The 17,552-nt window shown below is 46.9% G+C and overlaps 1 protein-coding gene across 4 annotated transcripts in view; it reads right to left on the bottom strand.

The window, feature by feature from the left end:
* Positions 1 to 17,552, bottom strand: part of CCDC78 (coiled-coil domain containing 78) — a 213,124-nt gene that overhangs the window by 126,653 nt on the left and 68,919 nt on the right. Inside the window, exon 18 of one of the 4 annotated variants that reach the window (XR_007358670.2) lies at positions 16,346 to 16,994. The exons of the other annotated variants lie outside the window; for them this stretch is intronic. The gene's annotated coding sequence lies outside the window, so the exon portion shown is untranslated. Of the gene's footprint in view, positions 1 to 16,345; positions 16,995 to 17,552 lie in introns of those variants that run through there. 4 annotated transcript variants of the gene reach the window in all.

Here is a 17,552-nt window from a genome sequence, read left to right as displayed (position 1 = left end):
CACTAATTCTAATTCGAAACGGCGATGTCAATTTCAGTGCTAATCCCCTCGTTGGGGAGGAGTACAGAAATCAGTTTTAAGAGCCCTTTATGTCGAAAAAATGGCTTCGTTGTGTGGACAGGTGCAGGGTTAATTCGGATTTAACGCTGCTAAATCCGACATAAACTCGCAGTGTAGACCAGGCCTAAGAAACACAATAGACCTTATAAGAAGCTTATCCCCACTCCATGTGGCTTCCTGTGGATGCTTCAGTCAGCATATGGATAATGGCTGCTATGACTCATCGAAACATGCAAGGACATGTCACTAGATCATGTGATATTGGATTACATCTTGTGCCTGTACTTTTCCACAAACTGTGCTGAGGACTTTGCTTGGAACAATGAAGTTCCCTCCATGTGAAAGAAGCTATAAAAAGGGGAAGCAACATCATCACTTGGACTCAACACCTGGAATCACATCTCCAGGACTAAGACTTTGAATGTGGGAGACTGATCCCAGGCAGGAAAGCAGGACTTCAACCTGTGTATGGAAGATCTGTAAACTGGTTGTACTATCAGGGGGAGACACTGCTTGATTCAATTCCTGTCTAGTTAATAGAACTCAGGTTGCAATTTTCATAGAATCATAGAATCATAGAATATCAGGGTTGGAAGGGACCCCTGAAGGTCATCTAGTCCAACCCCCTGCTCGAAGCAGGACCAATTCCCAGTTAAATCATCCCAGCCAGGGCTTTGTCAAGCCTGACCTTAAAAACCTCTAAGGAAGGAGATTCTACCACCTCCCTAGGTAACGCATTCCAGTGTTTCACCACCCTCTTAGTGAAAAAGTTTTTCCTAATATCCAATCTAAACCTCCCCCACTGCAACTTGAGACCATTACTCCTCGTTCTGTCATCTGCTACCATTGAGAACAGTCTAGAGCCATCCTCTTTGGAACCCCCTTTCAGGTAGTTGAAAGCAGCTATCAAATCCCCCCTCATTCTTCTCTTCTGCAGGCTAAACAATCCCAGCTCCCTCAGCCTCTCCTCATAAGTCATGTGTTCTAGACCCCTAATCATTTTTGTTGCCCTTCGCTGGACTCTCTCCAATTTATCCACATCCTTCTTGTAGTGTGGGGCCCAAAACTGGACACAGTACTCCAGATGAGGCCTCACCAATGTCGAATAGAGGGGAACGATCACGTCCCTCGATCTGCTCACTATGCCCCTACTTATACATCCCAAAATGCCATTGGCCTTCTTGGCAACAAGGGCACACTGCTGGCTCATATCCAGCTTCTCGTCCACTGTCACCCCTAGGTCCTTTTCCGCAGAACTGCTGCCTAGCCATTCAGTCCCTAGTCTGTAGCGGTGCATTGGGTTCTTCCGTCCTAAGTGCAGGACCCTGCACTTATCCTTATTGAACCTCATCAGATTTCTTTTGGCCCAATCCTCCAATTTGTCTAGGTCCTTCTGTATCCTATCCCTCCCCTCCAGCGTATCTACCACTCCTCCCAGTTTAGTATCATCCGCAAATTTGCTGAGAGTGCAATCCACACCATCCTCCAGATCATTTATGAAGATATTGAACAAAACCGGCCCCAGGACCGACCCTTGGGGCACTCCACTTGATACCGGCTGCCAACTAGACATGGAGCCATTGATCACTACCCGTTGAGCCCGACAATCTAGCCAGCTTTCTACCCACCTTATAGTGCACCTTATTGTTTTATTTCTTAGGTAATCTACTTTGATCTGTACACTTATTACTTATCATCACTAAAAATCTATCTTTCTGTAGTTAATAAATCTGTTTTATATTTTCCTAAAAACAGTGGGGTTTGAGTGAAGTGCATGAAAAAAATCTTAGCTCAGTTAACAAAAAACTGGTGCATTGTCCTCTCCATATTGAGGAAGGGGCGGACTTGATGATAACTTACACTGGTACAGTTCTGGGGTCTTAGGCTGAGAAGCTGGGGGGAACTGGCTGGAGCCTCTCTATTGTTGGTTCATGAGTGGCTTGCAAAAGCAGCTGGGTGTGTCCCTGCCTGAGAATGTTTGTGTGAGTGCAAGACCTTGAGAGGTTTGCAGCTTGTCACATTAACACAGTGTGAGAGGGAGCCCAGCTTGGTAAAACAGAGGGCTCAGTGGTACCCCAGTTCCAGGTTGCAACCCCAGGAACACTCATCACACTGTTCTAGTATTGGTCTCTCAGGCCCGGGTTGGTGGAAATACTGTGAGAAGAGCAGATCTTGTGTCCCGTCAATTTCTCTTTGGGGCATTGGGCTGTATTTGAGTTTCTATAGACACAGGCCCAACTACCCAGCACTCACTAAATTCCCATTTGGCTGAATGGATTCTCTGGAACAGCCACAGAAAAGTGTGGTCCCAAAGTCCTGTTCTGACTATTGGGCCTATAAAATGTACTCCAGTGTAGCCTCAAATGTAAGTAGTAAGGGAAAGTTCATAAGATGTTACACTAACCAACAATATTTGCCAACCTGGAAATTAACCATGAAAAACAGGTTGAGTTGTTTTCAGTAACTGAATATTATAAACAAGTTCAAGAGAACCAGAGGAAGAAGATGGATTATTGTAAACGAAAAAGGCCCTGTTGATATGATTTAGGACTGTGTTGAAATCATGCTAGTAAAAACAAAAGATGTGGAACCAGAACTTAATGGACCAAAATTGGTGTGAGGGATATTAGGCCTAATTGATGGAGAAAATAACAAGGGGGATAAACTATGCCACCCCCTTTCGAGTTTCTTAAAAAGAGACTTTGAAAAAAACCCTCTCCTCGCTCATCCCACCTTGCACCGCAGCTTGTCTTGTCCATCTCATCTCATCTTCCCTGGCCAAAAGAGAAGGAGCACACCAGATGGAAAGACTTTCTTCCCGAGAGGAAGGAAAGCAGGCCTTGCTTTTGTTTAAGGAACTTGAGAGTCCTGAAAACCATCATATCATCATGACTTCCAGTCCTCCGCCCATCAGTGGGGAGACCCAATTGCCAGCATCTCAGAAGCACGTAAGCTCCTGTTTTGTTCCCTCCCTTTTGTGTTGTTCCCCCTTCACCCATACCTCACTCTCTTGGCTTTTCATCAAGTCCTAAAATCAACTGCACTGCATCAGCGAGATGAGCTGACCACAACCCTGCCCCATCTAAGGAGAAAAGGCCCAACCAGATGATGTCCCTGACCCAGGGTCCAAGCAAAAGGTGCTAGCCATTTGTGGTTGACTGGCTGCCCAGTGTTCCAAAGATATCACGAAAAGCTGTCTCTCTCCTGCACCTTGTCTGTCTGTTAGACACAGGAGACCCAGGGCCGGTGCAACCACTAGGCGAACTAAGCAGTCGCCTAGGGCGCCAAGTGGTTGGGGGCGGCCAAAAGCACGCTTCGGGGAGGCAGTGGAGCAGAGGTGAGCTGGGGCAGGGGGGCGCAGGGAGGGCCGCCTGCAGCAAGGGGAAGCGCTCCCCGCCCCAGCTCACCTCTGCTCCGCTTCCTCCCCTGAGCACTGCCCTGCTCTGCTTCTCTCCCTCCCAGGCTTGCACGCCAAACAGCTGATTGGCGCCGCAAGCCTGGGAGGCGGGAGAAGCGGCGGTGTGGTCGGGGAGGAGGTGGAGCAGAGGTGAGCTGGGGCCAGGAGCTGCCGTACGGCGGGGAGTTGCCGCACGTGGCTCCCCGGGCCGAGGGGAGCTGCCGCGGGGAGGGGAGGGCGCCGAGGGGAGGGAACGAGGGGGGGCGAGGGGAGCTGCCGCAGGGGGGTCGCCTCAGGGCGGGGGGAGCGGGGTGCTGCCGCAGGGCTCCCAGCGGGGTGGGGGGCAGGCACAAGGTGGAAGTTTCGCCTAGGGCACGAAACAACCTTGCACCAGCCCTGAGGAGACCTTTTACACATCAGGCTTGAAAGTAAAAATTAACCTTTTCCTTTTACTCAAAGAAATAAGAGATTAATATTTTTGTCTCCAAAAAGGAGTGCGACTTTAACAGTTTTGATTAAGTTTGTTTTGCGTAATCAGTTTCAGTATAAATGCTCGGTTTTATTTCCTCTTCTTTCCTATGTTTTATCAATAAACTTTCAGCTTTAGAATGAGTGCTTCTGGGTATTTGCCAAGAAATTGAGTACACCAAGGTCTCTGTAGAGGGAGGGAAAAAAACAGACCTCTTTGTATATTGGACAGTGAAGAGTTTATAACACCTTTAACTCTTTTGACCTTTGACATTAATATACAGTCTTTGTTAAGGAATCTAGACATGACTTGCCGAGTACATTGCAAGATGTATCTTAAAAGGCCCTCCAGCCACATACATTAGTTGTAGGACTGGGACTCAAGGGGACACTAAGGGCTGATTTCAAGCAATACCTTGTAATTTCCCCACTGAGTTATTTACAGATCCTTTGGAAGCCTCTCCCCCAGACGTGTGTGCACAATTCACTAGAGACTAGTTGTCATAAATATAAAGGGGGAAGGGTAACCACCTTTCTGTATACAGTGCTATAAAATCCCTCCTGGCCGGAGGCAATATCCTGTTACCTGTAGAGGGTTAAGAAGCTCAGCTAACCTGGCTGGCACCTGACCCAAAGGACCAATAAGGAGACAAGATACTTTCAAATCTTGGGCGGGGAAAGGGTTGTGTTTGTGCTCTTTGTTTATGTGGTTGATCTCTCTTGGGACTGAGAGAGGCCAGACAGAAATCCATCTTCTCCAACCCATCCTAATCCAACTCTCCAATATTGCAACCAGTATAGGTAAGCGAGGCAAGGCGGATTAGTTTATCTTTTGTTTTATGTGAATTTTCCCTGTGTTAAGAGGGAGGTTTATTCCTGTTTTCTGTAACTTTAAGGTTTTGCCCAGAGGGGGATCCTCTGTGTTTTGAATCTGAATACCCTGTGAAGTATTTTCCATCCTGATTTTACAGTGATTTTTACCTTTCTTCTTTTTTTTTTTTTTTAATAAAATCCTTCTTTTAAGAACCTGACTGATTTTTCCATTGGTCCAAGAGCCAGTGGTTTGGGTCTTTGATGATTTTGTAACGAGTTGGTTAGGATATTATTCTCAAGCCTCCCCAGGAAAGGGGGTGTGTAGGGCTTGGCGGGAGGGAGGGACATTTTGGGGGAAGACGTCTCCAAGTGGTCTCTGGAGCCTGACTTATGAGGAGAGGCTGAGGGAACTGGGATTGTTTAGTCTGCAGAAGAGAAGAATGAGGGGGGATTTGATAGCTGCTTTCAACTACCTGAAAGAGGGTTCCAAAGAGGATGGATCTAGACTGTTCTTAGTGGTAGCAGATGACAGAACAAGGAGTAATGGTCTCAAGTTGCAGTAGGGGAGGTTTAGGTTGGATATTAGGAAAAACTTTTTCACTAGGAGGGTGGTGAAACACTGGAATGCGTTACCTAGGGAGGTGGTGGAATCTCCTTCCTTAGAGGTTTTTGAGGTCAGGCTTGACAAAGCCCTGGCTGGGATGATTTAGTTGGGGATTGGTCCTGCTTTGAGCAGGGGTTGGACTAGATGACCTCCTGAGGTCCCTTCCAACCTTGATATTCTATGATTCTTTCCCTGTTCTTTGTTTAGAACACTTGGTGGTGGCAGCATACTGTTCAAGGACAAGGCAAAGTTTGTACCTTGGGGAAGGTTTTAACCTAAGCTGGTAAGAATAAGCTTAGGGGGTCTTTCATGTGGGTCCCCACATCTGTACCCTAGAGTTCAGAGTGGGGAAGGAACCCTGACACCAGCTTTCCCAACAGTTTGACAGAATAGTCCACATTTCCTTTTCCTGATCTTGTCCCACCCAGTCTGGCTGGGTAAGGGATGCTCCTCAAAAAGGTGAGCAACCTCTCCACAAAGGAGATGGACCCATCTGTCTGCATTTGGCTCAGCTGCCCTAACTGGAAGGGAGGAAGTGCAATTCCTGGGCATGGTAGCCTAGTTCCCTCAATTACAGGTGTGGCTAGATTTGCTTGAGATTTGTCCATCATATAGGGCCCAATCTTGTTTGGTGCTGAAGGTCCTCTACTCCTATTGAAGTCAATTGGAGTGGAAAGTGCTCAGCACCCCCAAAAATGGAGCCTTTAAGCCTTATCTGCCAGCTGTATTCTGTATCCACCAATTGCTGACAACTGGCAGGAAGGAGGGGGCAGTGGGCACATACAGATGGATTAGGACTAAGTGTGGATCCACCAAATTATCCTCCCCACACACCAGACAGACTAGTCCTTCGGTAGCCCAGCTCCCACCTCCGTCCCTCAAGATGGATTTTTCTCCTTCCCATTCCTGAGTACTTGATCTTTCTCCCAAGTCAATCCGCTCAGCCCACCTCAGCAAAAAGCCAGATGGGACCAGTCAGCTGTGAACTGCACTGGCAGGCACTTCTCACTCACTGCTCCAGCTGGATGCTCTCTGACTGCAAGGCCCAGATTCCAGAATCCTGCCTTAATCCATCCCAGCTTTGACAGCATGTAATGGCCAGATGGCCCAGGAAGCAGAGAACACCAGGGGCATGTCATTAGAGAGGCAGCACAACTCTCCAGGCCATCTGGGGTTTCTTGTGCTTTCTCTCATGGCTCTAAAATCTGGTCTAGTTTAGGGAGAGGACTAAATGAAACCATGCTGTCTGCTAACACGCTCAAGCACACTCCTCCAGCACACGGTCTCCTGGCTCACTGCACAGCTCCATTTCCAAGCCACTGAAACGCCACCCACGCATGAGCAGTGTGACCAACCAGAGAGTCATCTGGAACTCCAGCACTGTGAACTTCCTCAGGGCAGTGGCCTGCCAGCACTGCATGCTTCCCCAGAATGGTGCCCATACACACTCCCCCAACAAACTTCCTCAGATCGGTGCCCTGCTTCTATCAGCTGAGGCTCAAGCAAATCATGACAAGCCTGAACACCAACTCAGCAGAAGCGGAAAGTGAAATTTGAAGTCACCCATCACAGTTCCCAATTGGTTTCTAATGAGAGAGGAAAGCTAGCCATCCAGGATAAAGCATCCCAGAGATGTATGTGACCACAATGGGGAGAAAGTATTTAAGCCCCTTAAAGTCCAGTCACCTCCTTATGGGGTATGGTTTCCTGCAGCCAGAAGGTTATTTTCTTTCCTTTAAAAAAAGGATGACTTTAAAATAAAAATAAGTAACTATGAAGAAGCTGAGGAATGTTAATACATGGAAGCTCTAATTTCCATAACCCCCACCACATCCACCACACATTAGCCCAGCAGTTTTAGAGACATTTGCCAGTAAGCTAAGAATTTCCAACAGCCCAGCAGCCGGAATTCTTAACCCTCCTCAGGGCCTAACCCTCAGCTGGCCTAAATCAGCAAAGCGCCACTGACTTCAATGGAACAGCACTGATTTACTCCTGCTGGGGATCAGGCCCCCTGTTATCGTCTGGGTAACAGCATCTGTGAGAGCAAAGAGCTTCCAGTTGTCACAGCCTCTTCCATTCACTTAACAAATCACAGCAGAAGAGACAGAGTAAGGCAGGTGGGATCCTGGGGCCCATGGAGATTTAGGGGAACCAAGAGAGCAGAGGGGGAAATGTAGTTCAGACCGTTCTAGGGCCTGATTTTAAGCCCACTGGAGTAAATGAGAGTATTTCCATTGACTCCAGTGAGCTTTGGATCAGTCCCTTAATGTCCCGGTATGCAGCAAAGCAGCAAGCTGCTGTGGTGTTGCATCAAGTAAGATTATGCAGAGACTAGTGATGGGGAGAACCCCGAAATCTTGTGCTAACTTCCACACCATGCAGCCCTCCAAGCCTATGAAGTTGGACAGGACCTGACTCAGCATGGGGTTTTCTCCCAAGATTTAATACTTGGATTTCAGATGGTGACTCAAGTTTTGGGGGAAAGCTCAGTTCAGCTCTTACATTATCCACACCAGCTTGTCCATCCCTATGGTGCAAAGAGGAGGAGTAGAGAGGGGGCCCCTCCTAGGGGCTATTGCCCAGCTGAACACTGCAGTCTGTTAGCCAGACTGACACTGTCAAGGGCTGGAGTAAGTAGGAAGGCAATGGAGCCCCTTCAACAGGAGCCCAGACCCCATGGTGACAAGTGCGGTGTAAACCGCGTGGTACCCACATAGAAAACAAAACTCCTTTGCAATTCAAAAATAGTGCAGATGGGCCAAACCAAGAAACGCATCTGGTCCCCTCCACGTACCAGGCTTGGATTCTGATTCGGGTCCCTGGATCTGAACCTGCTTGTTCACATGGTGCTAACATTTTGCAGGAACAGCTCACAAGATTATGGCACTAGAAAACCCACACACCCATTCTTGATGTGGGCCTGTGCCCTGGGAGGCCCAACTCCCTGGACTCAACACAGCACCACTCCCCAGTGGCATGCTCCCTGGAAGTCCAGCCTAAGCCTAACTCAGATCTGAACACCACCTCCTTAGTCCATCTGTAATACACCAAAGCTCCCAAGCAGTGACAGTGCATAGGACAAGGCCACATATAGTATCACCCAACCCCAGAAATCACAAGCTTTTAAATAATACTAGAAATCAGCTTCGTTTTATTTGCCTTCTGATTTTTGAACCCTTTCAAACTTTTTTCCACAGCCAAGAGGGCAAGAAATTTCATTTTTTTAAATGAAAAGTCAGATTTTCACATATTCACAGGACTCCAGGAGATGTAGCTTTTGGAGAAACACAATATACCACAAAACACACAAAATTAACAGAGCTGACAACACTGACCACTACATTTTCTCAGTGGCGCTCCCTGGGTCACTTCCTGCTAAAGAGTCGGGGGTGGGAGGTGGGAAATGAGATTGCAAGGGAACAGCCTACATTGTCAGAGAACTCCCCTGGGAGCTTCAGAGCAAGGTTACACTATGGCTAATCTCAGCAGCTGGTTTACATCACAGAGTTGTAATAGATACTGTGGAAGAGCGAGACTGCTGCAATCTGTTCCCAATTGGCCCCTTCACTATATTGATTTTCTTCCCTTTCACAATCAGGTCCTGGCTGAGAGATCACCTCTAGCCACCCCTAAAGCCTTGGGGCCAGCTCCCCTTCCAATTCATTATTTTAAATAAATATCCTTCATTACAGAAGCCAAGGAAAGAAAACAAATCCACGTACTCCCATTGCATCTTTAACCGATCTCTAGCCGGCTTCACAGAGATCACTTCATAGCAGCAGCAGGACAAGTACTTGCCGCTTGAGCTAACGCAGAATCACCACCCACCATAAGCAGTATGAAGGCTGTAACACACATTTTAGCAATTCTGATTCCGTCCAGTAGAAGGCAAGGTAGTACATCAGTAGTAGGCATTTCCCTTCAACAGTCCCCAGTAGTGTACAATTTTACAGTTAATTTTAAGGCAACTTGTCTGAATGTGACAGAACCTAGGATACAAAGCCACAAAGATTATGGACTAAAATCACAGGCATCAAGAAGAAGCAATCTATAGCAATCTATAGCAATTTTACAACCCTTAAAAAACCCACAACATTATTTTTAATTATTACAGTGTGGATCAGTGTCCATTTTACAACCCAGTTGCCTGTTTCTTTGGAAAAATTTTCCATCAAAATCTTTGGCCTGTCAGCTATAATACATGCATACTTCTCAGCAGTGACAAATTATAAGAAACCTGAATCACTCGAAGTTAGAGAGAGGGCAAGCCAGCCCCCACTGACATGGATGGGAGCTGCACCTGCTGACATTTGGAGCAGAACCTCGAATACAGTTTTTTAAATATGTTAAACATGTGCTTAAGATTGGATCAGTTCAGTGCCCTAGGGGGGAGGGGCTGGGAGAGCCCCAGGGAATGCAGGCAGGTGTTGCACATGCTTTCCCCATGCAGCAATGGCCACGCACCTCAATCCTGGCCTGTAGACTCCCTCTATTATACTTCCAGGAAGACTGACAGTCATTTCAAACTTTGCAGTAGCTCGGTGATGTGGGCAGCCAGGTGGTTAAGGCTTTGGGCTAAGAAATCAGGGGATGGAGTTTGTTTCCTGGCTCTGCCACAGACTTCCTATTTCATTTTGCACAAGTCACTTCATTGCTCTGTGCCTCAGTTTCCCCATCTGTAAAATGAGGAGAGCAGCCTTCCTTTCTCCTGCCTCTTGTCTGTCTTGTCTATTTAGATTGTTTGCTCTTTGGGGCAGGGACTTGTTCCCATTTAATCACATGACTCCAACAGCAGGGGCTTTAAGGAAAAAAACCACACCAACTATTGTGAGACTCGCAATAAAAGTCACAAGTTGGCAACATTGGTTAATGGTGCTCTTTCCTCCAAGATAGTACAGTGCTGTAGGGCTGCTGCTAGAAGTCCAATCGTTCAGATAAGTTTTTAAAAAAGAGCTCCTGATGACTTGCAGTCATTTAAGATCCAATAGCACACTTCACTAGAGAGCCATGTTAACCCAGTGTTCTAGTTAAATTCCACACTGGGTAGTTACATCCCACCTACCTAAACTCCTTCTGCAGTTTCCAATCAATATAATATTCTTCTTAACTTCCTGTCCTAACATAGTGTATAATGTTCTGTAAGTGGGCATCTGAGCTGAAACAGCAGGCCTCAGAAAATATTTCTTTATATTTAACAATACAGTACAGAGAGACTAGAATGACATCTTCTTTCATTTGTACAGATCTATATAGCTATAACTATATTGATATGATCGGTTTATTTTAATCTGTAGCAGGCAGCCTAGAAGGAGTGGGGCTGGGGAAGATTCTAGGCAGAGATCCATGTAGAGTAGCTTTAGTGTTAACTTTGTTATCCTTATTTTTAAAAAAGAGTTCCTTGTTCAGTATTAGAAGAAATTGACTTGCTCTGATTCTTCACCATTGACATGGCATGCTATAGTTATAGGACACTGTTACCAGCCGTTCCCCTTTCATGGGTCTCACACACCACATTAGCTCTGGATTAACATGGGGCTCTTCTACCATTCTCCCTGACCAGGAAGCTGGGAACCTTGGGAACGCCTCCTTGTGGCCAGTTCTTCAGACAGGAGCTAGAGCCATGCTGTGGCCAGAGAGACATGTTTACCTAACCTACTTGGTCTCAAAAGATGGTGTATTAAGGAAAGTTCATCTCAATTTAACTCCCCCAGAGAAGTCCTCCCAGAGCACTCATCCAGTGTGTCGCCTCCCCTCTCCCAGTCCCAGTGTTTGTTTGTACAGTATGTGGCTATAAAGCTATTTATGTAATGAGGTGAACAATAGGCTTCATGCTGAGCCACTTTGGCTAGTAAGCATCAGAATGATGGATCTCTCCCCACTGTGGGTATCAGTCCATAAGGACAGCGTGGTGCTTTTACCAGCACAGGCAGAGGGTCTAGCACTCTTGTTTATAGAAGCTTTGCCTCCCAAGCCCCTGGTCTCTCACTGTCTCATGTCTAATCTCCCTCCTCAGCTTTTGTGGTGTATACTGTAATCTGAAGCTGACTGTTTACATTCCAGTGTAGCCAAGGCTCAGAGATCAGTAAAGTTAGTGCAGATGGGAAAGCTAGGAAGCTCGGAGCTCTGACCTACTAAAAAGGAGCAAAAGCTCCATCGGCAAGGCAGGAGCCAGGGCTTGAATCCATGTCCAGCTGAATCCATTGTGGGTGCTTCCCCTCCCAGTGGCTGCACAGCACTTGGAGCCTGTTCAATGTAGGCCTAGGGTCCATGTCAGGGCTTTGCTTTTCATCACTGGTAAATGAAGACTGAAAGACCATCTATCTGCTGTTAATCCAGACGCTATTAGCCAATGTCTTTCAACTAGGATAGCCACAGGGGAAATCTCAGACTGAACTTCAGGCCCACCTGAAATAGGGTCCGAGTCTTACCCACCCATCGATGCATACAATAGAGTCAGAAACTAAAGAGGGTTTTTGATCCTCTCTCAGATGACCCTCTCGACATCAATACTGTATGTGTCTATACCCGCTCTTGAGGGAGAAAACCCAGACATGCACTGCAACTTGGTCAGTACCACTGTCCATCCATCCCTCCTACACCCAGGTTTCCTCATTCATCAGTTGGCCTACTCCCCAAATGGGCACAAAGAGATGCAATATGATAAAAGAAGAACCTTAATCAATTTGGAGAGGGAGCACACAAAGATTCTCATACACCTATACTTTCCAGTATATTGTACTGAAATGCTGGATTCAAGATTATGAACATTTGTTTTGGAGCTGTAGAGAATCTTCCAAAACCTGTCCCCTGATTCTCAACCTGTGTTTGGATGAGAAGCAACAGGCATGAAAACATGAGATAAATTGCTGATTCTAGAGAGGCTGGGGTGACTGAGCGGTTGATAGTGCAGGAAAGACACTATCCAATGGGGAACGGGGAAGACGACTGAAAAGAACAACAGAAGGGGAGTTTGATTAACCATGCAGGACATTGCTGAAGCATACACAGCCCTAAGCCTGCGACAGTTGCCTGGCTGGTCTCAAGTCTTTCTAAAGATCAAGATTTTGTTCTTTGAATTGCTGGCCAGAACTATATTTCCTCACTAGCTTTAGGGAAAAAAACTAGGGCTGTCAAGTGATTAAAAACATTAATCACCATTAATTGCACTGTTAAACAATAATAGAATACCATTTATTTAAATATTTTTGGGTGTTTTCTATATTTTCAAATATAGCGATTTCAGTTACAACACAGAATAAAAAGAACACAGTGCTCACATTATATTTATTTTTTATTACAAATATTTGCACTGTAAAAAATAAAATAAATAGTATTTTTCAATTCACCTAATACAAGTACTGTAGTGCAATTTCTCTATCATGAAAGTTGAGCTTACAAATGTAGAATTATGTACAAAAAAAACCTGCATTCAAAAATAAAACAATGTAAAACTTTAGAGCCTACAAGTCCACTCAGTCCTACTGTTTGTTCATTCAATCACTCAGACAAACAAGTTTGTTTACATTTGGAGAAGATCTTGCTGCCTGCTTCTTGTTTACGTCACCTGAAAGTGAGAACAGCCGTTTGCATAGCATTGTTGTAGCCGGCATTGCAAGATATTTACGTGCGTTGTGCTTCGGCCACCATTCCAGAGGACATGCTCCCATGCTAATGACGCTCGTTAAAAAAATAATGCCTTAATTAAATTTGTGACTGAACTCCTTGGGGGAAAATTTTACGTCTGCTGCTCTGTTTTACCACATTCAGCCATATAGTTCATGTTATAGCAGTCTCGGATGATGACCTAGCATATGTTGTTCATTTTAAGAACACTTTCACTGCAAATTTGTCAAAATACAGAGAAGATACCAATGTAAAATTTCTAAAGATAGCGACAGCACTTGACCCAAGATTTAAGAATCTGAAGTGCCTTCCAAAATCTGAGAGGGACGAGGCGTGGAGCATGCTTTCAGAAGTCTACAAAGAGCAACACTCCGATGTGGAAACTATAGAACCCAAACCACCAAAAATGAAAATCGATCTTCTGCTGGTGGCATCTGACTCAGATGATGAAAGTGAACATGAGTCAATCTGCACTGCTTTGGATCGTTATCGAGCAGAACCTGTCATCAGCATGGACACATGTCCTCTGGAATAGTGGTTGAAGTATCAAGGGACACATGACTCTTCAGCGCATCTGGCATGTAAATAACTTGTGACCCAGGTGTTAGAGGGCTTTCCCTTCACTCCCTCCCCTGGTTCTTGTCACACAGACAGAGAGCAGAAGACCAGAAGTCCAAAGTGCAGGCAATTCGAGGTTTATTGGGGTTAGTTCCAAACAAGCATATCCATAGCTCTACACACCAGCAGTCTGTTTCCCAGTGTTCCGTTCTCAGCTCTGATGCCGCAGAGCCTTGCCTGTGTCCCCATTCTCCCTATTCCCTCCTCCTCCTTCTTAGCAGGCCCAAATATACCTGCAATGCATGCCCACAGTCCCACCCCTTACAATTTAGGGTCATGTTCCATTTCTGGGTCTGGGGTCTTCATCCCACCCCTTTTGTACCCCATGGGAGGGGTAACGAGTGAGGTTGTGCTGCAGTCACGGATGGGGATTTCTTTGGTCTTTTAGGGTATGTCTACATTACGAAATTAGGTCAAATTTATAGAAGTCGGTTTTGTAGAAAGCGTTTTTATACAGTCGATTGTGTGTGTCCCCACATAAATGCTCTAAGTGCATATAGTCGGCAGAGTGTGTCCACAATACCGAGGCAACCGTCGACTTCTGGAGTGTTGCACTGTGGGTAGCTATCCCACAATTCCTGCAGTCTCCGCCGCCCATTGAAATTCTGGGTTGAGATCCCAATGCCTAATGGGGCAAAAACATTGTCGTGGGTGGTTCTGGGTACATGTCGTCAAGCCCTCCCTCCGTGAAAGCAAGGGCAGACAATCGTTTTGCGCCTTTTTGTTGACTTACCTGCGCAAACGCCATACCACGGCAAGCATGGAGCCTGCTCAGCTAACCGTCACTGTATGTCTCCTGGGTGCTGGCAGACGCAGTACTGCATTGCTATACAGCAGCAGTTTATTGACTTTTGGCAGCAGACAGTGCAGTATGACCGGTTGCCGTCGTCGACGTAGTCCTGGGTGCTCTTTTAACCGACCTCGATGAGGTCAGGGGCGCCTGGGCAAACATGGGAGTGACTCAGCCAGGTCATTTCCCTTTTCAGTTTCGTCTCATGGCGATTCAGTCCTACCGGCAGTGCACTGTCTTTTAATCAGCAGCCAGCAGAAGACGATGGCCAGCAGTCATACTGCACTGTCTTCTGCCGAGCACCCAGGAGATGACGATGGCTAGCGGTCATACTGCAAGTCTGCTGCCAGCAAGATGTATAAAGATAGATGAAGTGGATCAAAACAAGAAATAGACCAGATTTGTTTTATATTCATTTTCTCCTCTTTCCCTCCGTGAAATCAACGGCCTGCTAAACCCAGTTTTGAGTTCTTGAGGTTTTGAGTTCTATCCTTGAGGGGGCCATTCTGTTTCTCGCAAAGCCACCCCCTCTGTTGATTTTAATTCCCTGTAAGCCAACCCTGTAAGCCATGTCGTCAGTCGCCCCTCACTCCGTCAGGGCAACGGCAGACAATCGTTCCGCGTCTTTTTTCTGTGCAGACGCCATACCACAGCAAGCATGGAGCCCGCTCAGATCACTTGGGCAATTAGGAGCACATTAAACACCACACGCATTATCCAGCAGTATATGCAGCACCAAAACCTGGCAAAGCGAAACCGGGCGAGTAGGCGACGTCAGCACGGTGATGAGAGTGATGAGGACATGGACACAGACTTCTCTTAAAGCATGGGCCCTGGCAATGTGGGCATCATGGTGCTAATGGGGGAGGTTCATGCCGTGGAACGCCGATTCTGGGCTCGGGAAACAAGCACAGACTGGTGGGACCGCATAGTGTTGCAGGTCTGGGACGATTCCCAGTGGCTGCAAAACTTTTGCATGCATAAGGGCGCTTTCATGGAACTTGAAACTACTACTACTTGGAACTGACTACCTGTCAGTCGGGAATCAATTTGGAGTGAGCAAATCTACTGTGAGGGCTGCTGTGATGCAAGTAGCCAACACAATCAAAGATCTGCTGATATCAAGGGTAGTGACTCTGGGAAATGTGCAGGTCATAGTGGATGGCTTTGCTGTAATGGGATTCCCTAACTGTGGTGGGGCTATAGACGGAACCCATATCCCTATCTTGGCACCGGAGCACCAAGCCAGCAAGTACATAAACCGCAAGGGGTACTTTTCAATAGTGCTGCAAGCACTGGTGGATCACAAGGGACGTTTCACCAACATCAGTGTGGGCTGTCCGGGAAAGGTACATCTTCAGGAACTCTGGTCTGTTTCAAAAGCTGCAGGAAGGGACTTTCTTCCCAGACCAGAAAATAACCGTTGGGGATGTTGAAATGCCTATACTTATCCTTGGGGACCCAGCTTACCCCTTAATGCCATGGCTCATGAAGCCATACACAGGCAGCCTGGACAGTAGTCAGGATCTGTTCAACTACAGGCTGAGCAAGTGCAGAATGGTGGTAGAATGCGCATTTGGATGTTTAAAAGTGTGGTGGCGCAGTTTACTGACTCGGTTAGACCTCAGCAAAACCAATATTCCCACTGTTATTACTGCTTGCTGTGTGCTCCACAATATCTGTGAGAGTAAGGGGGAGACGTTTATGGTGGAGTGGGAGGTTGAGGCAAATCACCTGGCTGCTGGTTATGCACAGCCAGAAACCAGGACAGTTAGAAGAGCACAGGAGGTCACGGTGCGCATCACAGAAGCTTTGAAAACCAGTTTCATGACTGGCCAGGCTACGGTGTGAAAGTTCTGTTTGTTTCTCCTTGATGAAACCCCCCACCCCTTGGTTCACTCTACTTCCCTGTAAACTAACCACCCTCCCCTTCTCCCTTCGCTCACCGCTTGCAGAGGCAATAAAGTCATTGTTGCTTCACATTCATGCATTCTTTATTAATTCATCGCAGAAATAGGGGGATAACTACCAAGGTAGCCCAGGAGGGGTGGTGGAAGAGAGAAGCACCAGGAGGGGTGGTGGAGGAGGGAAGGACAAGGCCACACAGGACTTTAAAAGTTTAAAACTTATTGAATGCCAGCCTTCTGTTGCTTGGGCAATCCTTTGGGGTGGAGTGGCTGGGTGGCCGGAGGCCCCCCTCCGCGTTCTTGGGCGTCTGGGTGAGGAGGCTATGGAACTTGGGGAGGAGGGCGGTTGGTTACACAGGGGCTGTAGCGGCGGTCTGTGCTCCTGCTGCCTTTCCTGCAACTCAACTATACGCTGGAACATATTAGTTTGATCCTCCAGCAGCCTCAGTATTGAGTCCTGCCTCCTCTCATCACGCTGCTTCCACCTTTCAGCTTCAGCCCTCTCTTCAGCCCACCACCTCTCCTCCCGGTCATTTTGTGCTTTCCTGCACTCTGACATTGTCTGCCTCCATGCATTCGTCTGTGCTCTGTCAGTGTGGGAGGACAGCATGAGCTCAGAGAGCATTTCACTGCGAGTGTGTTTTTTTCACCTTCTGATCTTTGCTAGCCTCTGGGAAGGAGAAGATCCTGTGATCCTTGAAACATATGCAGCTGGTGGAGAAAAAAAAAGGGACAGTGGTATTTAAAAAGACACATTTTATAGAACAATGGGTACACTTTCACGGTAAGCCTTGCTGTTAACATTACATAAATAGCACATTACATACATAGTTCCAAGGTCGCATTTTGCCTCCCCCCACCGCGTGGCTAGCCCCTCCCTCCTCCCCATGGCTAACAGCAGGGAACATTTCTGTTCAGCCACAGGCAAACAGCCCAGCAGGAATGGGCACCTCTGAACGTCCCCTTAAGAAAAGCACCCTATTTCAACCAGGTGACCATGAATGATATCACTCTCCTGAGGATAACACAGAGAGATAAAGAACGGATGTTGTTTGAACGCCAGCAAACATATGCTGCAATGCTTTGTTCTGCAATGATTCCAGACTATGTGCTACTGGCCTGGCGTGGTAAAGTGTCCTACCATGGTGGACGGAATAAGGCTGCCCTCTCCAGAAACCTTTCGCAAAGGCTTTGGGAGTACATCCAGGAGAGCCGCGAATGCCAGGGCAAATTAATCATTAAACATGCTTGCTTTTAGACCATGTATAG

This window comes from Caretta caretta, chromosome 10 (genome assembly GCF_965140235.1).
Source record: "Caretta caretta isolate rCarCar2 chromosome 10, rCarCar1.hap1, whole genome shotgun sequence".
NCBI lineage: Eukaryota > Metazoa > Chordata > Testudines > Cheloniidae > Caretta > Caretta caretta.
This window is presented reverse-complemented; position numbering and strand designations above follow the sequence as displayed.